The sequence below is a fragment of the Paroedura picta genome, chromosome 5 (genome assembly GCF_049243985.1).
Source record: "Paroedura picta isolate Pp20150507F chromosome 5, Ppicta_v3.0, whole genome shotgun sequence".
NCBI lineage: Eukaryota > Metazoa > Chordata > Lepidosauria > Squamata > Gekkonidae > Paroedura > Paroedura picta.
Genome location: NC_135373.1, coordinates 50,771,556 through 50,798,785, shown reverse-complemented (window position 1 = coordinate 50,798,785; position 27,230 = coordinate 50,771,556). Strand labels below are relative to the sequence as shown.

At 46.2% G+C, this 27,230-nt stretch overlaps 1 protein-coding gene across 4 annotated transcripts in view; it reads left to right on the top strand.

Moving 5' to 3' along the window:
- The first annotated feature begins 1,113 nt into the window (after positions 1-1,113).
- Positions 1,114-27,230, top strand: part of SEMA3D (semaphorin 3D) — a 165,565-nt gene continuing 139,448 nt past the window's right edge. For 2 of the 4 annotated variants that reach the window (XM_077337863.1, XM_077337866.1), the window contains exon 1: positions 1,899-2,117. The gene's annotated coding sequence lies outside the window, so the exon portion shown is untranslated. Of the gene's footprint in view, positions 1,745-1,898; positions 2,118-27,230 lie in introns of those variants that run through there. The other 2 variants (XR_013231065.1, XM_077337862.1) reach the window with 2 other exon arrangements.

Here is a 27,230-nt window from a genome sequence, read left to right as displayed (position 1 = left end):
GACTTATTGGTCAGAAGAGTAAGACAAAAAGATGTATTCCCAGTAGTCTCCTTGAGGTTTCTGGTAGACTCCAATACTGTAATGCAGGGGTAGTCAACCTGTGGTCCTCCAGATATTCATGGACTACAATTCCCATGAGCCCCTGCCAGCAAAATCTGTTGTATACCTAAGTCAGGGATGGGTCTGTATCAGGATGTTTCTCTTGATGAGCCATTGCTTTTGCAGAGTGAGCATGATCGATGGTTGTGATTTTGTGTTCCAAGCTCCTCACATGACAGTCATTTCCTCATTTAATGAACAACTCACTGGGGTAGGTCTATAACTGATTAAGACATTAGAGCAAGAGTCACTTAAAGCAAAATAAATGGGAGAAAGGGACCATCTTAGAGGCAGATCCCAACTGAAGTCAGAAGCACAGGAGGACACCATTCTTGGTGGGAAACTCTACTTGGTGGTCTCCCTCAGAAAAGAGTATTTGAATGTGATTCTATGCTCCATAATTATAATCTGGGGTTTTCAAGTTGTCCTTTTCATTTTAATAACACTTGCTGAGTGAAGAGACAGCTCTATAGGCTGTATGCCATGCAAGAGTTTGTCCCTTTTTACAACCACAAATGGAAAGTAGGGAAACTTTCAGCCCAACTAACAGTGCTTTTTGTTTCAAGTGGAAAATCTGGGAGGCCAGGCTCAGCAGCACGGAACTGTACTTTCATTTTTGACAAAATCCTGGCTTTGCAAGGAACATTCGACGCCATGCAAAAGAGAACACCCCAATGACTCAAGGCCAAGCAACGCTAACGAACCCTGTTGCTTAACCCCCCTCCCCCTCTCCAGCACCAAGTCCAGGACCCTCCTGCTAGGCAACTTTGCCCCAGAGATACAGTCCCCAAGCCATCAACCAGGCCATTCCAATGTGTTCTGATGGCGATCCAGTCAACCCAGTGCATTGCCTGGTCCTTAAGAGAGGAGACTGATCTCACCTTAGAGGAGGTGAGCTTTGGCAGGTGCACTAGCCAGGCTGGGAACGGGCGGCCCTGGCTCGGGATGACAAACTCGAGTTCGTCCCGAGTCCCCTCCCTAAGGGGGGAAGCAGGCACACTCGGGCCCGCCGTCTGCCGCGGCCATGCCACGCTTCCCACGATGTGCGTAGAACTCTTCTGACGACGGGGTGTGAGAGGGAGAACTGCCCCTTCGACGCCCCTTCGAGCGTCTCCCCTGCAACGCTCAGCCCTCGCATCCCCCCCCTTCTCCCCGGCGCTTGTTGGAGCCACGCCGCGGCTCCCCTCGACGGCGGTTCGCCTGGGCGCCCCTCTCCCTCGTCGCGAAGGAGGCGGCGGCGGCGGCGGCTGGTGCTTGCCGGAGTCCCGCTGGAAGGCGTCGCCGTCGAGACGCCTGGAGGGAAGCCGCGCCTCGCCTCGCCTCGCCGTCCCAGCCGCCCGGCCTGTTCACTCGCGGGCGCGCCGGCGGCGGCATCCACAGGGCGGCTGCGGGGAAATCTGCCGAAACTCGGAAGGCTTCCCAGAGGCGCCGCCCGCCCGCCCGCCTGCAGAGCGCCGGCCGGGCCGCCCTGCCCACCTTCCGTGTGGACGACGAGCCTCGAGCGGCGGAGGCTGCTACGAGCGGCCGTCCAAGCGGGCGGAGGCTCTCCGGCTCTGCCGCCCCGTCTGCAAGCGACGCAAGGCTGAGCGCCGCCAAACGCACGTGGCCGTCGCGGGCACGGAGGAGGGGACGGCCTGGCCTGGAGGTGAGCGCGGGTCCCGGCTGAGGGCGAGGGAGGCAGGCGGAAGCGCTGCGCCGCCCGCCTGGGTGAGCACGGACGCCTCGGCGAGTGGGACGGGTGGGGTGGGGTGGGGTGGGGTGGGGCTGCGGCTCCCTCCTCGCCCTCTCGCCGCCTGCTCCTTCGGCGACGAGTTCACCTTGGGACAGGCCGCTCGGTGCGCGAGGGGTTGACAGGGAAGCCCGCCCTTTCCTCGCCCGCCTCTGAAGCGCTCCGCGGGCGAGATAGAAATCCGCCAGCCCCCGCCCAAAACACACGCACAAACAAGCCAACTAAAATGTAACCGATCCGCCTCGGTCCAAAGGGATGCGCTGCAGCCTTGGTGGCAGGTGGAACTCAGGTAGGAGCTGCGCTTTTGAAGTTTCTTGTCGGGATTGCCACCTGGTGAGGTTGCCTTCACTAGAGGCAGAATGGGAAGGAAGGCTGTGAATAATTCTGGGATCTTATTTACATAAATAGAATCAAATTAGTCTCTCTCTCTTCCCTCCCCCTTATTTCCAGCCCCCTGGAAACCGGCAAGAATGCCACCTGCCTCTATGTTGCTCCCCCTAACATGTGGTCCCATGAATTTGCTTAATCCTTTTCGAAGTCAACTGAGATAGTAGGGTTTCAAAATCTTGTGGCAGTGAGTTCCATAGTGCCTTTTGTGGAAATAGAACTCTCTCCCCCCCCCCCTTGTGTGAATGTACTGCTGTGACACTGGTAAGAAAGTGTGTTCCAGGGCATGCTTTCCTGAAAGTGGGACCCACTGAATTTCTGAATAATCCCACATGTGGACTGCAGTCATAGGCAGGCCTTGTGATTTTTGAAATTACTCATATATATCCCTCCTGTCTCCTTAATCAGGAGGGTTAGGCTGAGAGTGTGTGACTAGCCAGGCATCATCCAGCAAGCCTTGGTAAACTCTTAGATCTTGCAGACTTTAGCCCAGTACTCTGACTACTACACCACACTGCCCCCCTTCTCATCCTTGTGATGGAATCACAATCAGAGACGTCAAAATAGAAGGATGACACTCTGGGAAGAGAGGGGAAATATTTTTCAAATCATGGTAAAATCTGCATCTCAGGAATCTGAAAAGTAAAAGTGAGCCTCTAGTACTCATCAAAGAAAAATGTGGCCCAGTCATGCGTGGAAACGTGGAGCTCTTTTGTTGGGATGGCAAGAAAGATGAAGTAATTCCACAGCCGATTCTCTCCTGTGGGGCGGGGTGCATGCAGTATTGGGTCTCCCTGTAGCATTGGTGATAATTCCACATAAAACCTTCCTTCATATAGAGTTGAAGGACAAAAATTTGGTAAAATTCTGATAGTTTCCAGTGTGTATATATATTTTTAAGTACACATTTTATTATGCTTTTCCTCTGGGTAGCTCAGGGTGACATTGTGATTCTCCTCACCCTGGCCTTGCAACAACCTTGTGAGGTAGGCTAAGTGGAACGAGAGTGACTGGTTCCTAGTCAATCAGCACGTTTCATGGAAGAGGAATGTCTTACACCTGGATCTCCTGGGATCCTGCTCTGACACTCTCACCCTTAGCCCATCCTGGTTATGCAGGAATTAGTATGCAAAAGAATCAGGAAGGGAAGATTTGATTGTGAGAGTGAATGTCTTTCCTTAATATCTGGGGTCCATGGATGGGCCTGCTAATGGAAACCACAAATCTTTCTGGCAATTGGCTGACCCTGGATACTCAGCACTAAGTAAGAGACCTCTCTCTCCTGAGTCACTTCCCACAGGAATAAACCTTACGTTTAATATTTAATGTGTTTCAACTTGAGGTGGAAGAGTGCCTCTGGGTATCATGTGTGGGACTGTAGCTGCATTCCCTCTCCAGATTTACATTTGGAAAGCAAGAATTCCTGTTAACCTTGCCATACCTGTGTGGTCCATCCATTTAGCTGGTATTTATTTTAAATATTTATGTACTTGCCTTTCTCCCAGGCTACTGGGACTCAAGGTGGGTAATACAAACAGAGCCATTTAAAACCACAAAATACAAAAAACATTTAAACCAGCCAGCAAGCCTAATAAATAATATCCATTTATGGACCCCTGCCTCAGAGTCCTAACAGACTGTAAAGCCATCTGGTGGCCTCAAAGTCTGTCTTTAAAAGTTCAGACTTGCAGCCCTTGATAAAATCTACTCAAGATGACTTCCTCTTTAGTTGCCGAAGGCGAGGGGGGCACCAGTAGAACCAAGCTGGGGGGCAACTGTGTGCCTCTTAGCAGTCCTCGTGGAGCTTTACAAAATTTGAGTCCAATGGCACCTTTAAGACCAACAAGGATTTATTCAAGGTGTGATCCTTAGACAAAGTGTGCATGTTCACAAAAGCTCATGTCTTTTAACTCTTGATTTTGGTGTGGTGAATCCTGATTTCTGTGGCCTCGCATGGATAGTAACAACAAGCACATTTCATTATATGCAGGTTCTTTTGGTTACTGGTGCTTGCAAACCTGCCTGTTTTACACAGGAATTCTGTTATAAAGATACTCTTTTCTTCTTCCACCTAGATCTTGCTAGGCACATAGGTCTGAAGATTCTTCTTTAGGACAGCTGATATTTTTTCCAGTCATTCATAGCTCCAGGCAATTATTTGAACAGTCAACTGTAATCTCTTTGCATCTTTGACTGCTTTTTGTTATGAGACTCCCCTCTGCACCACCTGGAAAAAGCTTGCCTGGAGACATCACCACCATTCAAAAGCTGTGCTTTCCAGGTCCACAACCAGCTTTTAGCCTCATTGTCTTCTTAATGACCTTTCAAATGAAGGAGGAGGTACTAAATGGAAACACTCAACATGCTTAGGTGGGTAGGTAAATGTTTAGGTAGGTAGCCCTGTTGGTCTGAAGCAGCAGAACAAGGTTTGAGTCCGTAGACTTCTGTAAGATTAAGTTTTATTCATGTGCATGCACACTTCAGATACAGTGAAACAAGACAACCCCAGCCATTACACATAGGTAGGGGGGTGGTAGATGCCAAGAATGGCTAGTTAGAGTCAAGCTGCTTAAGTAACTTATAATTATAGCTGAGATTGGATTAAAAGGGTTGGTAAGATCTGTAAATAGCAGTAAATTGGCATACAAATTAACAAACAGGTGTAAGAACTGAGTTTGAGTCTAGCAGCACCTGCCAGACGAATAAAGTTCAACTCTGGGTATAAGGGAGAAATGAGAATGTGCAGATGCACACTTTTTAGATACATTGAAACAGGTGCCAGGAAGAGCTAATTAGATACAAGATCACCAAGTGATAAATTCACTTGCTCATTTTCTAAGATTGTATTAAGACTAACCTTTAAGGCCAACAAAGTTTAATCCTGTATATAAGCGAGAACTGAGTGATTTAGCTTGTGTAGTATGATAATGTGAGAGCCTCTTGTGGCGCAGAGTGGTAAGGCAGCCGCCTGAAAGCTTTGCTCATGAGGTTGGGAGTTCGATCCCAGCAGCCGGCTCAAGGTTGACTCAGCCTTCCATCCTTCCGAGGTCGGTAAAATGAGTACCCAGCTTGCTGCTGGGGGGTAAACGGTCATGACTGGGGAAGGCACTGGCAAACCACCCCGTATTGAGTCTGCCATGAAAACGCTAGAGGGCGTCACCCCAAGGGTCAGACATGACTCGGTGCTTGCACAGGGGATACCTTTACCTTTAGTATGATAAGAAGCTGATATTTCTGTTATGCCCCTGGGGTTCCATTGTCCTGGGTGTTGTAATAGCTTGTAATTCAGCAGCTTCTTGGTCTGTTTCTGAAATTCCTTTGCAATAAAACAGCTACTTTGAGGTCACCCATTGAGTACCCTGGAAGGTTGAAATGTTCTCCTACCAGTTTCTCACTTTGGGGATTCTTGATGTCAGATTTGTGTCCCATTTATTGTTTAGCAAAGAATAAATGTTTGCCATATATAGAGAACTTAAGGGCATTGTTGGCAATTCATAGGATATGTAACAAGTTACTAAGCCTGAGATGGTGTGGTTGATGTTGTTTTGTCCAGTGATTGTGTTGTCTGAGTATATGTGTCAGCAAAGTTGGCATGTGAGTTTATTGCAAACTCTGGTTAAATTAGATGTTGTATTATTGTGAGTAAGGAGTTGTTTGAGATTGGAGAGCTGTCTATGTTTCAAAATAGGTTAACCCCCTCCCCCTCCCCCTCCCCCTCCCCCTCCCCGAGTACTTGTGAAAGAGAACTGCCTCTGGACTCAAACTAATTTCTCACATCTATTTGCTAGTTCTTGTATTTCTAGCTGGTTTACTGCTATTCACAGTTCTTACCAACCACTTTAATCCAGTCTCTGCTATAATCACCCAGTTACTTAGACATCTTGCTTCTAACTAGCCCTTCCTAGCAACAACCCCTCCCCCATGTGTAATGGTTGAGGATGTCTTGTTTCACTGTATTTGCAGAAGTGTGTATGCTCACAAGTGCTTATACCTTGAATAAAACTATTGGTCTTAAAGGTGCCACTAGACTCTAACTATTGTTGTTGTTATGTGCGAAGTCGTGTCCGACCCATCGCGACCCCATGGACAATGATCCTCCAGGCCTTTCTGTCCTCTACCATTCCCCGGAGTCCATTTAAGTTTGCACCTACTGCTTCAGTGACTCCATCCATCCACCTCATTCTCTGTCGTCCCCTTCTTCTTTTGCCCTCGATCTCTCCCAGCATTAGGCTCTTCTCCAGGGAGTCCTTCCTTCTCATGAGGTGGCCAAAATATTTGAGTTTCATCTTCAGGATCTGGCCTTCTAAAGAGCAGTCAGGGCTGATCTCCTCTAGGACTGACTGGTTTGTTCGCCTTGCAGTCCAAGGGACTCGCAAGAGTCTTCTCCAGCACCAGAGTTCAAAAGCCTCAATTCTTTGACGCTCGGCCTTCCTTATGGTCCAACTTTCGCAGCCATACATTGCAACTGGGAAGACCATAGCCTTGACTAAACGCACTTTTGTTGGCAGGGTGATGTCTCTGCTTTTTAGGATGCTGTCTAGATTTGCCATAGCTTTCCTCCCCAGGAGCAAGCGTCTTTTAATTTCTTTGCTGCAGTCCCCATCTGCAGTGATCTTGGAGCCCAGGAAAATAAAATCTGTCACTATCTCCATTTCTTCCCCTTCTATTTGCCAGGAATTGAGAGGGCCGGATGCCATGATCTTTGTTTTCTTGATGTTGAGTTTCAAGCCAACTTTGGCACTCTCCTCCTTCACCCGCATCAACAGGCTCTTTAGTTCCTCTTCAGTTTCTGCCATTAGAGTGGTATCATCTGCATATCTGAGGTTGTTGATATTTCTCCCTGCAATCTTGATCCCAATTTGTGACTCCTCTAATCCCGCATTTCTCATGATGTGCTCTGCATACAAGTTAAATAGGCAAGGCGACAGTATACAGCCTTGCCGAACTCCTTTCTCAATTTTGAACCAGTCAGTGATTCCATGTTCAGTTCTCACTGTTGCTTCTTGACCTGCATATAAATTTCTCAAGAGACAAATAAGATGCTCTGGTATTCCCATCTCTTTAAGAACTTGCCACAATTTGTTGTGCTCCACACAATCAAAGGCTTTAGCATAGTCAATGAAGCAGAAGTAGACGTTCTTCTGGTACTCCCTAGCTTTCTCCATGATCCAGCGTATGTTGGCAATTTGATCTCTAGTTCCTCTGCCTCTTCGAAATCCTGCCTGTACTTCTGGAAGTTCTCGGTCCACATATTGCTGGAGCCTAGCTTGTAGGATTTTGAGCATAACTTTGCTAGCATGAGAAATTAGTGCGATGGTGCGGTAGTTTGAACATTCTTTGGCATTGCCCTTCTTTGGGATTGGAATGTAAACTGACCTTTTCCAATCCTGTGGCCATTGTTGAGTTTTCCAAATTTGCTGGCATATTGAGTGTAGCACTTTTACTGCATCGTCCTTTAAGATTTTGAATAGTTCAACTGGAATGCTGTCACTACCACTAGCTTTATTGTTGCTCAGACTTCCTAAGGCCCATTTGACTTCACATTCCAGGATGTCTGGCTCCAGGTCAGTAACTACCCCATTGTGGTCATCAGGGATGTTAAACTCGCTCTTGTATAGTTCTTCTGTATAATTTTGCCACCTTTGTTTGATCTCTTCTGCTTCTGTGAGGTCCCTACCATTTTGGTCCCTTATCATACCCATCTTTGCATGAAACGTTCTCTTCATATCTCCAATTTTCTTGAAAAGATCTCTGGTCCTCCCCATTCTATTGTTTTCTTCTATTTGTTTGCACTGTTCATTTAAGAAGGCATTCTTATCTCTTCTAGCTTTTCTCTGGAATTCTGCATTCAATTGGGTGTATCTTTCTCTTTCTCCCTTGCCTTTCACTTCCCTTCTCTCCTTAGCTATTTGTAAAGTTTCCTCAGACAGCCATTTTGATTTCTTGCATTTCTTTTTCTTTGGGATGGTTTTAGTTGCTACCTCTTGTACAATGTTGCGAACCTCCGTCCATAGTTCTTCAGGCACTCTGTCTATCAGATCTAATTCCTTAAATCTATTTGTCACCTCCACTGTGTATTCGTCAGGGATATGATTTAGATCATACCTGAGTGGCCTAGTGCTTTTCCCTACTTTCTTCAATTTAAGCCTAAATTTTGCAACAAGAAGCTCATGATCTGAACCACAATCAGCTCCTGGTCTTGTTTTTATTGACTGGATAGAACTTTTCCATCTTTGGCTGCAGAGCACATAGTCAATCTGATTTCTGTGTTGACCGTCTGGTGATGTCCATGTGTAGAGTCGTCTCTTGGGTTGCTGGAAAAGAGTGTTTGCTATGACCATTGTATTCTCTTGACAAAATTCTACCAGCCTGTGCCCTGCTTCATTTTGTACTCCAAGGCCAAACTTGCCTGTTATCCCGGTTATCTTTTGGCTTCCTACTTTAGCATTCCAATCCCCCATGATGATAAGCACATCATTTTTGGGCGTTGCTTCTAGAAGGTGTTGTAGGGCTTCATAGAACTGATCAACTTCATCCTCTTCAGCAGCAGTGGTTGGGGCGTAGACCTGGATCACTGTGATGTTGAATGGTTTGCCTTGGATTCGAACTGAGATCATTCTGTCATTTTGGGGATTGTATCCCAATACTGCTTTTCCTACTCTCTTATTGATTATGAATGCTACTCCATTTCTTCTGCGAGATTCTTGTCCACAGTAGTATACCTGATGGTCATCTGAATTAAATTCACCCATTCCTGTCCATTTTAATTCACTGATTCCTAAAATGTCGATGTTCAGTCTTCTCATTTCTTGTTTAACCACGTCCAGCTTGCCTTGATTCATGGATCTGACGTTCCAGGTTCCTATGGAATAAAAATCTTTACAGCATCGGACTGTCTTTTCACCACCAGTTACTTCCACAACTGAGCGTCCTTTCGGCTTTGGCCCAGCCGCTTCATTCATTCTGGCGCTACTCGTACTAGCCGTCTGCTCATCCCCAGTAGCATATTGGACACCTTCCGACCTGAGGGGCTCATCTTCCAGCGTCATATCGTTATGCCTATTGGAACTGTCCATAGAGTTTTCATGGCAAAGATACTGGAGTGGTTTGCCATTGCCTTCTCCAGTGGATCACCTTTTGTCAGAGCTCTCAGCTATGACCTGTCCGTCTTGGGTGGCCCTGCACGGCATAGCTCATAGCTTCACTGAACTACGCAAGCCCCCTTGCCACAACAAGGCAGCGATCCTTGAAGGGGGAGACTCTAACTATGTTATACTGTAAATGTTGTTCACTCACTTCCTGGATTTCACAGAGTTGCTTAGGGCCATGGATAAGCCTCATAAAAGAAACCTTAGAAGCCTACAAGGCACTGGAAACACGAAGAGTGTTGACTCCATCGAATGCATATGAAGTCACCTTCAGCTGCACATCTGAATTATTTTTATCATTAATGTTGTTGCATCTCAGAAATCCTTCACTGAAAACTGGTGACGTTATCTGGATTTCACATGCTGCAAACATAACAAAGGCAGTGCTTAAAATAGCCCTGGAACTCATCCTTTGACTTCCTCTTCTATCTTCCCTTACCTTCACTTTTCTCTCTCTTTAAAACATTCTCTGTTTCCCCCCTGGAAACATCCTTGCTTTCTGTTTTTTTGCTTGTAAACTTGATGATGCAGGGTGGCTGTGCTGAGGAAGACTCAAATTGTGGGCTACAAGATTTTGTAGGTGGGGAAAACCCTCACATTCAAGTTAAATTTCTTTCTTTTTTTTGGCAAATAACCAGCCAAAGAATCTGAGTAAGCATCCCGGCCCCCAATGAAGCTTGCTTGTGGTACCAAACTTTTCTTGCTTCTATTGAAATCCCACATATATTTCTTTTGTTTGTACATTTTTATCCTGTCCTTCTTCCAAATGGCACAAGGTGACATTGTGGTTCTCCCTTACACTTTGTATTTACCACAAGCACCAGCACTGGGCCCTTGTTAGTAGTTTGGGCCTGGAGTGCACTAGGAACACAATGCCAGCTGCAGCCAGCCAAGTAGAGCATGTGGAAAGAGAAAGAGGATTTGTCCTGGTGGTGCTTTTCCTGTTCAGCCATGGCATCACAGAGCCAGTCTCAGGGGTGGGGAGGTCTTAGGGTGGTCATGATTCAATATCCACATCTGGCTTCCCCTTTCCGATTTAAGACACTGATGGCAGACACCCAGCCAGTTGGTTTTCTTGTTCACCTACCTTAGTTTCAGTTGTTATGGGATATTGTGCTGTTGTATCCATAACTTTTGTCACAGCTGCAGTGCTTTGGGCATTGGTATGGATACTTTTTTGGGGAAGGATGGGTCTGCATGCCCACCTTCCTTGTTTGGGGACTCCCTTTAGGGACCTTAGGGATGGAACCATTAAGCAGTATCCCAGCTCAGAGGCTGGCAGCTGGCTCTCACTTCCAGATAGAAAGGGAACTGTGTAGAGGCTAGCACCCTTGTGGTCCCCATGGGATTGCAACTCCATAGTTGCCTGTCTCAGCAAGTTTCTCAAAGCCTGAAGAATGTTTCAGGGGTTTCTCAATGGAGAAAAAGTTGAGAAAGGCTGCAATTAATCATGCCATCTTATTGAGGTGTGTGGTGAAAGAAGTGGGTAATAGGACTTCTGCATTCAACTTGTTCAAATCATATCTCACAAATTAGACTGAAAGAGTTGCTATTGGAAACCAGTAATCATTGGTGTGAGCCCTATCTTGTGGGCCTTACCTTGTTAAGAAGGCTTTTCTGCACCGGTAACAAGACTGAACAGTAAGAAGTAGACTGTTTACTAAATCTTCATGTCTGGATGATATCCTGGTCCTTAAGGTGGGGTGGATTTTGAGTTTTACCCTGCAGATGGGAAATGGTTGCATTACCTAGAATAGGCAAGTCCTTGTGCCTATTCTTAGATTTAGAGTGGACTGATAACACTGCTATGCTGAGTAACATGCACAGGCTGCATCAAATTGATGAAGCTGCACTTGTTTGAGCTCCTGTTGAGAGAGGCACATGAACAATATGGTTTTACTCTGCACTGGCAGAGCATTCCTATGTCATTACAACAAACTTCTGCAGATAAATGGATATCCTGTTGGCACAGTGTGCTGATGTACTGGGATGAGGTTGAAATGGAAATGTTTTATTCAGTTTTAACTCTAGTTGCTCACCAGTTCACAGATGCATGCAGGTTATTTCATTTCTGACCACTTTATGTGTAAACGGATCATCCAAGAGTATTTTGTATTTGGAACATTCCAGTTGCTTTGGTCTACACTTGTTATGGCATAAAGACTGGAAGTATTAGATGCTGTCTTTCAAGAGTTGGGCATATGCACACACAACAGTGCTGCAGCTACAATATTGGCATTGTGCCTCTGAACTGCAGCTGTAATGACTTTGTGTAAGGGGAGAGGTAGTCTGTCTCTCCTCTCTCAACCCATGCTGTCAGGTTGTCTTTTAATTAGATCTTTCTTATCTTTCAAGAAGAGTATATTTTTATACTCTTCATTTCTCTACCTTAAGGAATTTTAGAGCTGCTTATTTTATTCCCTGCATCTCCCCACAACAGGTGCCTTGTGAGGTAGGTGGGATGGAAAGAACTGTGACTGGCTTAAGGTCACCCAGCTGGTTTCATGTGGAGGAGTAGACAATCAAACCTGGTTCTCCAGATTATAGTCCGCAGCTCTTAACCACTACACCATGCTTATCTTTTAAAACAAGCAGCCCGAAGAAGCAGAAATCCTGAGAAAATTGATAGGAAGAGCTTCATTGTCATCTGTGGGGTCTTCACCCCAGACCATACACTAGCTCCTGAAGAACTGAATGCACTTTATAATGGGGACTGTTGATTGCTGACATGCTTCCTCCATCTATTTTTAAAATAATTTTACACCTTAAGTTTGAATTAATTGTTTTAACTTACTATCTTGACGATTGGCTCTTAAATAAAGTTGAAAGAGCCATCTGGATGGCGCTGTCTGGGCCTATGCTCTGCTGTCCGAGTCTGTCCAGCTCTCGGAGTCCACAGGCAGCTGGCCAATCTGGAAGCGCCCAGTTTTGGGATGGCTCCTAGAGTACCCAGCTCCCCAGCGGCCCAATCCGGATGTGCTCAACAAAGCTGGGAGCTTCCGGATTGGGACCGCCCCTACACCGCCTGCCTCCCCAGCCACGTGGTGCTGCTTGCCAATCCTTGCCACCACACACCTCCTGGCCACCAAGGCCTCTGCTTGGCCAACTCGCCTCCTTCCAGGCTGTGGGATGTTGCACGGCCCTCTGCCCGCTCACCTGCCCGCCAAGGTGACCACTCCCAACATCTGTGGCTGCCACCGCAGCTCCGCGGCCCTCCGCCCACCATGGAGCCACCCACTCCACACACACCTCACTGGTAGTGCCCCACGGCCTGGTGCCCGCACACCACAGAGCCTCCGCATCGACCGAGCCCTTTCCGCCTGTGGAGCTGCGCCTCCCTCTGCCTGCCTGCTGGCGGACCAGGCCCTCCTGACGGCCCTCGCCGCCAGCGCCACACTCCCTGGCCACTAGCTGCATGGCAAGGGGGTGACACGACCCCCGTGACTGCCCGGCCACCTCCCTCTCCGCCGTCCGCCAGCCCTCAGCGCGCCCACTGCCGTTTGCGGCCTGGCCAACGACCTCGCCACTGACACCGACATCACCTCCAGTACGTATTCCCCTATCTGCTGCTGCCTGCTAGTGCCTATTGCCTTCCTGAATGCAATGGGGTTTTCACCTGGTATTTTAATAAAAATGGATGTACACTGCCTTGAGCTGGCTTGCTGGGAGGATGGTATATAAATAAATACACAAGCAAACAAATGCATTTCTGCCTGCTTGGGAGCTGTTGAAGCCTTGACAGGGGAAGCAGTGGGTTATCCAGTCTGTTGTGCATCTGTACCCACTCATTTCTCAGGATAGGAGGTGTAAAGGGATTGACACCAAGCCATAACTGAAATCTTGGGGTACTCTGATTGCACCTCCACATCCTAAGTTGACCTCCTGTAGTAAGGCTTGCAGTGCAACACATGCGTTTGATGGCTCAGTTGTCCTTGGGAGAGGGGGAGATGCTCAGTGCTTTCTCTCTGCCTGCCTTGTGATCAGGAAAGCAGAGAAAACAACCTAGGATGCTAGGGTAATTAGTCTGGTTTGATTTCCAATCACAATGTGATTACCATTTATACTCACATATAAACTGTTCCGCATATAAGCCGAGGCACCTAATTACACCACAAAATGCTGAAAAAACCTATTGACTCATAAGCCGAGGGTCATGTTTGGATAGTGGCTTTTTCTCCTTTCCTCCCCTCCCCCCTGTTTTGGGCAGGATTTTTTCCCCTTTTCTTCCCACCCTCTTCCTCCTTCCTCTTTCCCTCTGACTCGTCTTTCCTTTATTCCTTCCTCTAGGGGCATTTCCTCCTTCTGCTCTCTGTTATTCCTCTGAGACAGGCTTCAGAGCTTCCTGCAGAGCTTCCTGCAACACTTGCTAGCCTCTTTAAGGCAGTGAGGGGTTGGAGAGGCTGAGACTGCTCTTTCCCTCCCAGACTTGCTGCCTCTCTGCTGTTCCTGCCTCTTCTTGTTCAGGCAAGCATACTTGTCTCCCACCTGTTTTTTTAATACCCGCATATTAGCTGAGGGGGACTTTTTCAGCTTAAAAAAAGGGCTGAAAAACTCGGCTTATATGTGAGTATATACGGTAGTTTGTAAAGCAGACAAAAAAAATCTAGATCCTTCAAGTTGATTTCATTTAATCTACGAGAGATAATTCTACTGGGCAGTGGATGTGTAAACCATGGTACACACCAATCTGAAAAATAAAATGAGGTATAGTTGGAAGTACAGCATTCTCCCTGTTTTAGAGGTACGTACTGCAAACCATGGTGATAGACCTGACATATCTTGAGTGTGATCTTTCGGTTAAAGGGTGTCTCCTGCTGTGAAGATGGGGGAAAGCTTGTGAGTTTCACTGCTGCCCTTTGTATCCTGAATATGGGTAATATGCAATTAATGTTGGACCTTTTCCAAGATAGCTGGAACAAACTACTGTGTTGGCTTGGAGTAAGGGAAAAGCATTTTTTTAAGGGAGGAAAATGCAGGCGTTCATAGAGTTGTTTGGAAACTCTGGGTATCCAAGACATTCCAAGGAGTTTCCATGAATATGATTCTATGGAGTGGAACAGCTGAAAACTCTATTGAGGTGAAAGGGCAAGTTTAATACCTTTTGCTAAACAAACAGATGGTTGTTCACATATGGGTGTGTGTGTGTGTGTGTGCATGTGTGTGGCATACTCAAAACTGTTTTGAATCCAAACTGGGGTGAAAAGCAGGATATAAATAAATGAATACAAATGCATATATGTATTTCACTCAATCTTTAGTTGTCAGGAGAATACTTGAAATAATGTGAGATATCCAGGTACCACCTGGATGTTGTCAATCCTACCTATAATTATTCATCCTCAAATTTCAATTGTTGCCACTTGACAGCTTTTCAAATGCATGGAAGTTCTGCTTTTCCAGGCCTTTGATCTCAGAGGAGATAAGGAGCTATATCGAAATAATTCAAAGGGAATTTTCAGCTGTGTCTTTTCTCAGATGTGCAACAGCATGTTGAAAGGAGGGCTGGAGTTGATCAATGTACCTGCATGTCTGAAAACAAGGGAAGGTATCTGCTCTGCTCCTCTTGACTATGGGGTTCAACTAGAAGTTAGAAATGCTTATTCCCTCAAATGGGAGCAACCACGGTTTCCTTCCTGTCCCATATTAGAGGCACTTTCCCCATCCTAGTTCTTTTCCCCTCTGGTCAGTGTAGGTTGCACTCAGCCCTGCAGGTGAATGTTAGCCCACAAACTCACATGAATACTCAGCAACTGAGATATATGCACCCTTTCTCAGACATTAACATTAACAACTGTGAATGCTCATTGGCGTAATCTGAGTCTTGGAGCATTCCCCAAATTTCTGATACTTACATGTGAATATTGACATCTTGTGGACACTTAGTCTACTATTTAAAATATACATATTATTGAAATGTTCTTAGGTGAGATGGGAGCCCCGCACAACAGAAATTATTCAGAACATCCTCCAAATAAATCCTGGGGGTTAAATGCAGAGCCTTTGCAACCATGATGGAGCACTGGAGCCTTCCCTTCCTGTTATCAAAAAAGCAAAGCTTGGGGAGGCTTGCAAAATGCAAAGGTAAAAATAAAAATCCATTTAGCATCACTACAGACTCTAAGAAAGCCCACCTAAATGTATTTATTTAGATTCTTATACGCCCTTCCATACGGCTCTGAGCGGTTTACATATAACATCATGGGGTAATTACATAGAACATTGAAACAAATATAACAGTCATAATATAACATGTCAACCAGAACAATATTTAAACAGGAACAGGAACATTTAGGGGCTTTTCGCACCGGGATCTTTGTTGCAAATTTGTCACTGAACGAAAAATCGCCATTTAAAATAGTGGAATTCGTCGTTATGCATACCTGCCTTTGTAGTGGAATCCAGTTGCGTTTTGTAGCGTTTCCCGCAGCTTCCGGTCTCGGCAGAAAAGGAAGCGCTATTTCCAAGCTCGTCCTGCCCCTGGCCATCAAGCAGCCAATGGGCAGCCGTTAGCATGCTCCCAAACAGCCCCTTTCCCTTTAAGAAAGGTTTTTTTTTTTTAAAAAACAGACCCATTGTAATGAATCTGTGTAGATTCGTTGCAACGGAGAGACCCATCCAGCTGCCTAATGTGAGCTGTCGTTTGATCGTATGATCGTTGCCACGCTGCCTCGAGTGATAAAAAAAAAATCCCCCCCCTCTCACGGGCCCGATTTTCGGCTGAATCAATGTGTAAAAAATAAAGGGACTTTATTTCAGCAAACGGGCTTTTATGTGGTTTGTGCTTAGTGACTAAAGGTGAAGGACTGAAGCCAGGGAAGCCTCTAAACAGAAAGAGGCTCGCTGGTGCGTTTACCCCGCTCGCTCGGAGAAAAAAAATGGCGATCGCTTCGCCGGAAGTTTGGAGGACAGGCTCAGGAGAAGGGACTTTGAAGAAACCGCAACAATGTTAACGCACAGGTCTTTATCGCTAGTGTTGCAGATTGTTTGCAAGAGTGTAGCGCTTTCCGGAGGGTGAATCCACTTTTTGGGATTCCCCTGAAAGCGCTACAACGAAGCGCTTTTTGCTGATCGGTTTCAGGAGTGTTGCAGATTGTCTACGACGTCGTGCGTTATGGCAAATCAATAGCGTTTCCAATTGGCAACCATTTTGCGATTTTGAAGCCGTGCAAAAAGCCCCTTAGATTCACTTTACTAATTCTCTGCCCATTGGGTAAGGGAGGATTCCTGGTCTGTTTTCAAAACCGTTCCTTGTCATGGGGTTAATCATATTGGTTTGTTTTAGAGAATATTGTTCCCCAAGCATTTCTGGTACAGTATTTCATGGTCCTTTCTCTGATTTTGTGATGATATTACAATGGTTTCAATGTGTTGATCATTATCTGGGTAGTCTATTTTATGATAAGATACAGGATATGAATAAAATAGCTGTTAGAGCACTGTTAGAGCACTTCCCAACTCTGAAATTTCCGGGCCTCTTGTATTAAGGAATCAGTGCCAGAAGCAGATAATTTGGAAACAAGTGGAACTCTTGGTCCCAGAACAAAAATGTAGCACCTTTAAGACCAACAAAGATTTATTCAAGGCGTGAGCTTTTGAGTGCATGCACTCTTCCTCAGACTAATGAACAACCACCATAACATCTTTGTTGGTCTTAAAGGTGCTATTTGACTCTATTTTTGTTGTGCTACTTCAGACCAACATGGCTACTCACTTGAATCTTGGTCCCAGAGGCAATCTTTAAACATCTTTCTTTTTGAGCAACCTAGTTATTATTAGAGTTGTTTTTACATATTGTGCTATACACAGGTTTATTTATGAACATGCATTTCTCTCCCAACTGATAATCATTGCTGTCTTTTCATGGAAATAATATCTGTTGCAATTTTCGTGTTTGATTCTGCTGTCTACAGATTTTCAGGGATCCAGGATCTTGGCAAAGCATGTCAGGTCTTGTTGATTACTGGGATAGAATGAACCTATTGGAGATGGAACAAATTTTTAGTCCAGTGACACTCTTTAGATCAACAAAGTTCAATTCTGGGTAAAAGCTTTCATGCGTATGCACACTTCTTCAGGCCAACTTGGCTACTCACCTGAACCTGTTGGCAAAATGAAAGTTTTTTTGCGTGACTTAGGAAAAAAATATATCTCATAAGCTTTACGACAGTTTTTAGTACAGATGGAGCAGAGGCCAAATGCTTCCTACTAATTTATGACACATGTTCAGCTTCAAATTTTCATTGTTTCATGTTAGTTGTGCAACAATTTGATATTTCTTTTAACTTTCAGAGTTGGCTTCTGATGATCTCAGTGCAAGTCTGGTAGTGGGTGGGAAGACTTGGCCTATTAACTGCTTTCAAAGATTAGCATGTTACTGCTAAACCCACTATCTGCTGAGAAGATTTAAACTTCTGGACATCCTGGCTCTAGAATGAAAGTGGAATGAACTAGAGATGCTTTTATTGTCAGTCATTTTATAGGAATCAGCTGCCAGGAATGTTCTTACTGATGTAAAATGCTTTGGATTGGGTCTTACTGCTGGTATCCAGTTGGATGCCTGTTAACCCCATCTGCTGATATCAAGGGAGTTTATGAAAGTGGTGAAATAATAGCAGTATGGATAGACTAGTAGTATAGCCCGCTGAAACTGAAATTCAGCGGGCGCTAGGGGCCTGGGGAGCTTCCCCCCCCCCTCAATCCGACCTGGGAAAAAGCACCCCAGGCTCCAGGGAAGGCGATCGCCTTCCCTGGAGCCTGGGGAGCTTTTTTTGGGATGGGGGGGGGAAGTAAAAAAGCTCCCCAGGCTCCAGGGAAGGCGATCCGCACCTCTGCGAGCCGCGGCTTGCCTTCCCTGGAGCCTGGGGAGCTTTTTTCCGGATCGGGGGGGGGGGGAAGGAAAAAAGCTCCCCAGGCTCCAGGGAAGGCAAGCCGCGCCTCTGCGAGCCGCGGATCGCCTTCCCTGGAGCCTGGGGAGCTTTTTTCCGGATCGGGGGGGAAGGAAAAAAGCTCCCCAGGCTCCAGGGAAGGCGATCCGCGCCTCTGCGAGCCGCGGATCGCCTTCCCTGGAGCCTGGGGAGCTTTTTTCCGGATCGGGGGGGAAGGAAAAAAGCTCCCCAGGCTCCAGGGAAGGCGATCCGCGCCTCTGCGAGCCGCGGCTTGCCTTCCCTGGAGCCTGGGGAGCTTTTTTCCGGATCGGGGGGGGGAAGGAAAAAAGCTCCCCAGGCTCCAGGGAAGGCAAGCCGCGCCTCTGATCGCCTTCCCTGGAGCCTGGGGAGCTTTTTTCCGGATCGGGGGGGAAGGAAAAAAGCTCCCCAGGCTCCAGGGAAGGCGATCCGCGCCTCTGATCGCCTTCCCTGGAGCCTGGGGAGTTTTTTTCCGGATCGGGGGGGAAGGAAAAAAGCTCCCCAGGCTCCAGGGAAGGCGATCCGCGCCTCTGCGAGCCGCGGATCGCCTTCCCTGGAGCCTGGGGAGCTTTCTTCCGGATCGGGGTGGAAGGAAAAAAGCTCCCCAGGCTCCAGGGAAGGCGATCCGCGGCTCTGCGAGCCGCGGCTTGCCTTCCCCGGAGCCTGGGGAGCTTTTTTCCGGATCGTGGGGGGAAGGAAAAAAGCTCCCCAGGCTCCAGGGAAGGCAAGCCGCGCCTCTGATCGCCTTCCCTGGAGCCTGGGGAGCTTTTTTCCGGATCGGGGGGGAAGGAAAAAAGCTCCCCAGGCTCCAGGGAAGGCGATCCGCGCCTCTGCGAGGCGCGGCTTGCCTTCCCTGGAGCCTGGGGAGTTTTTTTCCGGATCGGGGGGGAAGGAAAAAAGCTCCCCAGGCTCCAGGGAAGGCGATCCGCGCCTCTGCGAGGCGCGGCTTGCCTTCCCTGGAGCCTGGGGAGTTTTTTTCCGGATCGGGGGGGAAGGAAAAAAGCTCCCCAGGCTCCAGGGAAGGCGATCCGCGCCTCTGCGAGCCGCGGATCGCCTTCCCTGGAGCCTGGGGAGCTTTTTTTCTTCCTACCCGATTCGGAAAAAAGCTCCCCAAGGCCCTGGGGAAGGCGAGCCGCGCCTCTGGGGGCTCCGTGGGGCGGCGGCTCCGGCTCGCGGCGGCTCCCTTCTTCTGAGGAGGCGGCGGCGGCGGCAGGTAGGCCCCGGTAGCGGTGCTTCGCTGGACAGGCAGGGCCTCCGTGGGGCGTCGGCTCTGTTCTTCTTCGACGGCGGCGACAGCAGGTAGGCCTCGGCAGCGGCGTAAAGGAGCAACTGCGAGCCGCGCTGTGCGCGGCTCGCAGTTGCTCGGGGCTGGGAATCGGAGGGACCAATCGGCAGGCGCTTCGCGCCTGCCAATTGGTCCCTCCGATTGTCTGTTCGGAGGAAGGGTCCAATCTGGACCCTTCCTCATCCCGGACACAACCCGCCTCCGAACGCCTTACAGTTTTATTTAGTCCGTGGCGCCCGTGGCGCCACGGGCGGTGTTAAGATTGTATGACTGATTTATGACCATGCATTAAAATGAACCCAAACTTTAAATTGTTTTCACTTAGGAAAAAAACAGACTCATAAATAGTTATATATTTCTGGGATATCAACACTGTGAGGGAATGGAGCTCACTGTTAGGGGAGGCTGGGAAGTTCTGGTGCAGCCTCCCCCCCCCCCACAAGTCTGTCCCGGACTGTTTCTGCACAAGCAATATAGTTCAGATTTGTATTTTTAAAAGGTCGACTTTTTTGCCTCTTTCTGCACTAAAATTTGCTTCTTCAGCCACAGCCCCTTCACTTAGCCTGCAGCAAAGGACTCCCCAGAAAACAGATTTCATTTTTTCAGTGGGGTCTAACAGGATCTAATTAAGGCTGCCCAATGCGGAAATGCATGCAATTGGGTTTTCCCCTGCACACCCACTATTTTGAGTCACCCCCTTTCCTTGTCACTGTTCTCCCTCTCCACTCCCTTCCTCCCCTTCCTGCCTCCATTCCAAAAAAATCTGCGTTTTTATAAAAAAGAGGTGATTACGTTACAATGCTGTTTCTAAGATTTTTTTTAAAGCAGCCTTTCAGTCTTTTAATGTTATAACGGTTTAAAAAAAATACATTTAAGACACTTTGGGGGAAAGGGGGAAGACGATCAAGGGTGCAGAATGGTGGGATTAAGGGGCACAACAAAAAGAAACATGCAAGCAGGCACGATTTTTCAAAACAATGATCCAAGCCTGCCTGATCTCTTGGGTAGGAACCTGGACATACTGAACCAACGCCAGACCAAAGCCCCCTCCCTTACCACAATGTCTGTCTGTACTCACCAACTGGCAGCCATGCTCCCGACACCCGTGGTGACTTCGGCAAAGGAGATGCAACCAGCCAACTGCCGAACGGGCCTCTGCAGTGTGCCAGCCAGCCGAGACACCATCCCAGTGAAGGTGGCTGTCGTAACATCTTTCCCCGTGGAGAAACCTGTTGAGCGGTGGGCAGCCCAGGGACCCTTGGTCCCGAGGCTCTGTCAAGTGGGGCACGCGTGCCAATGACCAAATAGCCTGGGAAATAAGGAGAGAAAAGCTCAAATGTGGAGTCGACCCATAGCATCCAAAGGAAATCCAAACCGAGGTTAAAATAAAGTACGCCTCTTAATGCAGAAATGGTCTAGGCTGACAGAACAAGCAGTTTTATTAGAATGATCACTCTGATGTGGGCTAATGAGAGTGAATAAGCCTCACTAAAAAAATTGGCATACCGAACAAGATAAATAAAACAATATAAAACAGGATAAAATAAATAGGGTTTAGAATTCCAAAAAAGTTCACTTTTGTCCCCCTTTTGGAGTGTATCTTGCATTCCTTCTAGAAGGAAAAAGAAAATATACCTTCTACACTTTTTTCATGGGGGAGAGGAATTAAACAGATCCTTGATTGAGATAAGGTTGCTTAGCAATCAACAGGTCAAAGAACAGGTTTACGGGAAGGAGGGAAGGAGAAACCAACACAGGCTTACAATTTAGAAGCCATTGTGAAAATAAAAGCTCTTAATATTCATCATGGCAATAAATTTTTGTCCAGAGTAAGACTAATAGGAAGATTAAAAACAGGAAGATAAGAGGGTAGAGGAATAGCCCAGTTGACAAGAAGTTGGGATAGGGACCCCCACTGATTCTTTGGAATTATGGATCAGTTTAGGAGTTGTATTCGAGATCTAGTGCTGATCTCTGGAGTCCCTGTCCCTAAGTGCTCTCCATGTACTGGAATGGGAGGTGGTCATACTACTGTGACAGTCCTATATAACATAATATATGTGGTATATAAGTATGCTTCCCAAATATTTTTCTAAGGTACACTGGATGAGATAAACTTTTATATTGTGGACACCTGAGAATTACTGGGAAGTTCCAGGGTCCTGCTCACCCTAGCAGGGATGTTATCCTCCAGACTGGACCTGGGGATCCCTCTGAATTACAGAGGGACATCACCCTCTGACATCACCTGCTACTGAATCCTTTTAACTGGAGAAGCTGAGATGTTCTGCATGTCAAGTACTTTCTCTACTACTGTGACACGGCCCCACTCTAAGTATTTAATGCTGGTCTGGAGTACTGAATCTAATCATTTATGGACATATCCTTTTTAGATTAAATAAGGGATATTGAGAGAGTAAATTTATTAGGTCTTCTCTTATGGGGAGGTCCATGTGGGGAGCAGCTGTAGGACTGGAATCTTTTGAAAAATAATGTTAATGTGGTCTTGTAGAGGGCTTCCTCTTTCTCTTCAGAGGAAACTGAGTCTAATTGGTCCAGTCTGCCAAAAATATGTGATTGAGTTGCACAGCTTTCCATTTTACTTACTGGACAGTGCAGTGATGCTCTATCTCTGTGTACTGAAGTATATTTTGGAAGTTGTCATCATTTTTATCTCTACTGGACAGATGTTTCCCAAGCACTGCTCCAAACATGGGCTTCTGGGTGTCAGATGCTGGTTTGACATTCCCATAGTGTTTTATTCTGATCTTCTTTGTAGTTGCTTATACACATAGAAAGGACTTTTCTCACATTCTTGGCCTCCTGACTGTGTTGTTTTTGCAAGTATTGGCTCTTGTAGCAAAAGGAAGAACAGGACAGTGGAGAAGATAGCAGCAGTTAGTGGAATATAGGATAGACAGCAGTCCATGTTTTTCAGGTTCTTCATACTCTTGTTTTGATATAGGAAAACATCCCTTGTCAAATCATCAAGAATTTCACTGTTCTTGGAAAGCTTTCACACATTGTCCGGTGAATGTTGTTTTGTCTCCAAGAAGATGAATGTCCAGGTGCATCATGTGCTACTAATTATTACTTTGCAAACTTTATTTATTTGATTGATTTGATTTTTATGACTGCTCCTTTTGGCATGGCCATCTTGGGGTGCTTTACAATGATTCAGAGATATCAACAAGCATTAAAACAATAACATTTAAAACCATCAAAAAGAGTCTTATTAATTGTAGCTGCCAGTCTTTATCGCTTTATCGCTCAATTGGTTCTGCTTCCTTTTTGGTTCCAGGGTGGGAATTCTGGGGAGGAGGGACCTTTAAGGTGTCCTATTACTTGAATTGCCTACAAGTTTGCTTTCTGGAGTGATCTCAGCTGCAAAATGGTTTGAGAGTATATGTCCTTATACATTAGCATTAAGGATAGACATGAACTGGAAAAAATGGGCCATTCTCAGTCTCTGCTCACCATATGGACAAAGGTCCTCTGAGATGCAGGAGTAGGATCTCCTACATATTCATCTCGACAAAGGTCTCAAAGTGTATCTAAACTAATGTCGGATCTGAATGCTCTTTCTTTGTCCTCCTCGGTATCTATAACTGGGAATAGGGAAGAGAGGTCTCTTGGAAATTGTATCTGATGGAAGCTATGAACCCTGAACTCAACCAATTCAGGCTGATCCATTTTGCCTCTCCCTGCTTCTATCAAGGAAATGTAGTCTAGGAAAGGGGTAGTCAACCTGTGGTCATCCATGAGCCCCTGCCAGCATTTGTAGTTCATGAACATCTGGAGGACCACAGGTTGACTACCGCTGGTCTAGGGCATCACTCATATCATGCTATGCGAACTGATAGGGAGGGCAGGAAACTTGATATCATCAGATGTAAACATTATTCTTTTTCTCCCTTGGAACTCAGGACTGCCAACTACCAAATTATTATGGCAGGATATCAGCTTTCCCTCTAGGAAAGCATCCTACCTTACTTGGAACTGCTGCCAGATGACAAACGACACCTCATTGACTACTCCAAACCGAAGCTGTCAGGTTGCCTAAACAACAGATCAATGCCAATTGTCAGGCAGCTGATTCCTTTTCTAGAGCTTGAACGTTCTTTGATGGCATGTTTGGCTAAGGCAGCCTTACCTTTGGAAACAAGGATCAAGGTAAAGAACCTGCCTTTTGAAGGCTCTAACTTGTTCCCTGAGAAAACAGAAGAGATTCCTATGCAGACTAAGAAGAATAAACAGACAGCCAAGATCCTCCAGGTTTCCTACAGAAATGCTGCTTAACAGACAATGACCTTTCTTTCACCAGCCTTGGCAACTTTACCAACAGGACTGTCTGCATGCAGGTCCTTCAAAGTCCCAGTATCCTGTGGGTAAATCCTTTGCTTCTCAGCAAGATTATGCTATGTGAAAGAGCAATCCTAGACCCAGATGAGTAATCAGTCCCAGAGAGCAAGGAAAACCTTCAGAAGGCTATATTCTGACTAAATATTACCCATGCACCTGTCAAATATGGGGACACTTGTTATCTCACTTCTGACAATCAACTCAAATCAGGTGACTCACCTTAATCAGCTGACCCACGAAAAGAGGGAAAAGAAGGAAAACACAAGCCAGACAACACAAGCCTCACCTGATTCAAAGTAGATCCCAACACCAGAATGAAGCAGCCAAGCACAATTTTTGGACCAGACTGAAATAGCCTCTTGTGGCACAGAGTGGTAAGGCAGCAGACATGCAGTCTGAAGCTCTGCCCATGAGGCTGGGAGTTCGGGGGTAAACGGTAATGACTGGGGAAGGCACTGGCAAACCACCCTGTACTGAGTCTGCCATGAAAACGCTAGAGGGCGTCACCCCAAGGGTCAGACATGACCCGGTGCTTGCACAGGGGATACCTTTACCTTTACTTTAAAATAGCCCAATCCGAGAAGCTAAGCACAACCCACACCCTTGGTATTATCAACTGTTTACATCTACACAACACATAACACTACCTCCTGCTTTACTTCTATACAAAGCTCACTGTTTATTCCTCTTGTATGCTCACTCCAGATCCTTCAGTTGGATGGGGCTTCCCTGAAAAGTGCTTGTCCAGCCATTGCTCACCTCCCTAGACAGGCAATTCCACTGCTGAACTATTCTTGTAATTTTCCCCCCCTAATATACAACCGGTACCTTTCTGCCCATAGTCTTCACTGTCAGTCTTCAAGTAAAGGTTGGATACACACTTTTCTTGGATGCTTTAGGATGCTTTGGGCTGATCCTGTGTTGAGCAGGGAGTTGGATTAGATGGCCTGTATGGCCCCTTCCAACTCTATGATTCTATAATTTAAACCCATTATTGTGAGTCCTATCCTCTGCAGTCAACAGGAACAACTCTCTGACCTCTGCTAAGTAACAGTCTTTCAAATATGTAAAGAAAGCAATCATATCCCTTCAACCTCCTCTTCTCCAGACTTAGCATTTCCAAGTCCCTTAGCCTTTTTTTGTAGTCCTTGATCTGCAGGCCTTTGATCATCATCATTACTCTCCTCTGCACGTGTTCCATTCTGTCGACATTCTTTTTGAAGCAACGTCAGGTATTTTTATTTAGGAATGCATACATAGTAGCCAGCTATTTCACAAGAGTTTGGTTCTTCTTCAGGAATTACTTGTGTCCAAATCCCCTCCCCGGCAATATATATATATTCTGGATTCCTGATAAAGGTGAGAACATGTGCCATTTGTAAGTTATATGGTGCTAATGATGACTCTCTTCTTCAGTTATTTGTACTAAAGTACAGGACCTCTCTAAAAAAGCAGATGGTACACTGAAGCTCGTTTCTCACATGATAGTTCAGCACTGAGAATCTGTTTTCTGTTTGAAGAAGAGTCAAGTATTTTTGAAGCTGGAAACTGGAGCTGAAAAATGACCTGCCCATGCAGAGATATTGGAAGTATTTCAGAGGTGGCTAATTGAAATGAGAGTAAATACCTCTGTGGTGATGTGACCACTAGGATTTTATCAGGTTAGTTTTGGAAGCTTTCCAGAAACGATGCTTAACAATAGCAAAGTGTTTTCCATATCTCTCCAAATGGTTACAGTGAGTTTTACAGCTACTCATCTTTTTATATAGCTGGGATTGTTTCCAAAAGTAGGGTCAGAGTAGGTATTTTTATATTCTTGGCAGGCAAACTCTTTTGGCGTTTAGGAATGCATGCAAATGAACACAAGTCATATGACTTAGTGCAACATTGATGCATTCAGATTCCAGTCAATTCCAGCTGACGGGGTTTTTTGTACCCCAATTTATACTAACCGAAAGAATCTCAAAGAGGCTTATAATTGCCTATCCTTCCCCTCCCCACAGTAGGCACCCCATGAGGTAGGTGAGGCTGAGAGAGCTCTGAGAGGACTGTGACTGGCTCAGGGTCATCCAGATGACTGCATACAGAGGACTGGGGACTTAAACCCAGGCTGATTCCACAGAGACAGAAAATTTCACAGCAGCACTCTTCCAGCTGAAGTTCTGAGACTGCTACTCTTAACCACTATACCAAGATGGCTCTTTTTTGCTGTTGTTGACCGGGATTATAGGGATACAGTAGACCCCCCCCCTCCAATTCTTGTCTATTTACTTGTCCAAGAAACTATCTCAAACTGTCCTTAGGCCTGACTTTATCCAGTGTATTATGGAAAATATGTTCCAACAGTTTGGCAAAAAAAATAACATTCTGTTTTCTGAGCCTTCTTGAGTAATTTTTCTGCATTGTTCAGTGCAACATTGACTCAACACATAAACCCAAAAGAAGGAAAACAACATGCTAAATGATTAGCATTGTAGTGAATCATTTCTTTGAATACCACTATGATGGTTTCCCTCCCATTGTGAGGATTTACATGAAGGTTAAAAACAAAACAACAAAAAAGGACCCTTCATTTCCTTCATCTGATTAATGGTGCTCTTGCATGAAGATTTGGATACAGTAAAACTGTTCAGTGTAAGTTGACTCAAGATTTGTTAAATTGGATCAGTAAAATCGTGAACACAACAAGCTCTCCCATCTCCATCAGCAGCCTTCCTACCCTCCCCCCCCCCCAAAAAAAGTGGGAAATCGGCTGTGAAGTGGTTTGGGATGTGGTTGGCAAGATGGAGGATGTACTGAGAGCCGATATGGTGTACTGGTTAAGAGCAGCATATTATAATCTGGAGAACTGGGCTTGATTCCCCACTCCTGTACATGCAGTCAGCTCGTTGACCCTGAGCTAGTTACAGTTCTCTTGAAGCTGTTCTTGCAGAGCAGTTCTCTCAGTCCCACCAACTTCACAGGGTGTCTGTTGTGGAGAGTAGAAGGGAACGGTATTTGTAAGTTGCTTTGGGACACTTTTGTGAAAAGAAGGTTATTAAAAAAACAGCTTTTTAAATTCTTTGTTTGCAGCAGCTAAATTTGCTAAAACTTGGGGGTTGGAGGTTTTTCAAGGCTGCAGTTTTTTTTAAAGTTATGATCTTCCTTTTCAACACTTTCCCCCAATTTCACAGTTGTTTCTGCTTCAGGCCAAACTTACAACTTCATTTGACGAAATTCACTGAGCTTTCTCACTCTGTGGACTTTCTCATCCAGGTCCTGCCTGACTCAAAGTCCTCAAGGTGGCATGGCCCATTCCCATTTCCTCCCAGGGAGCG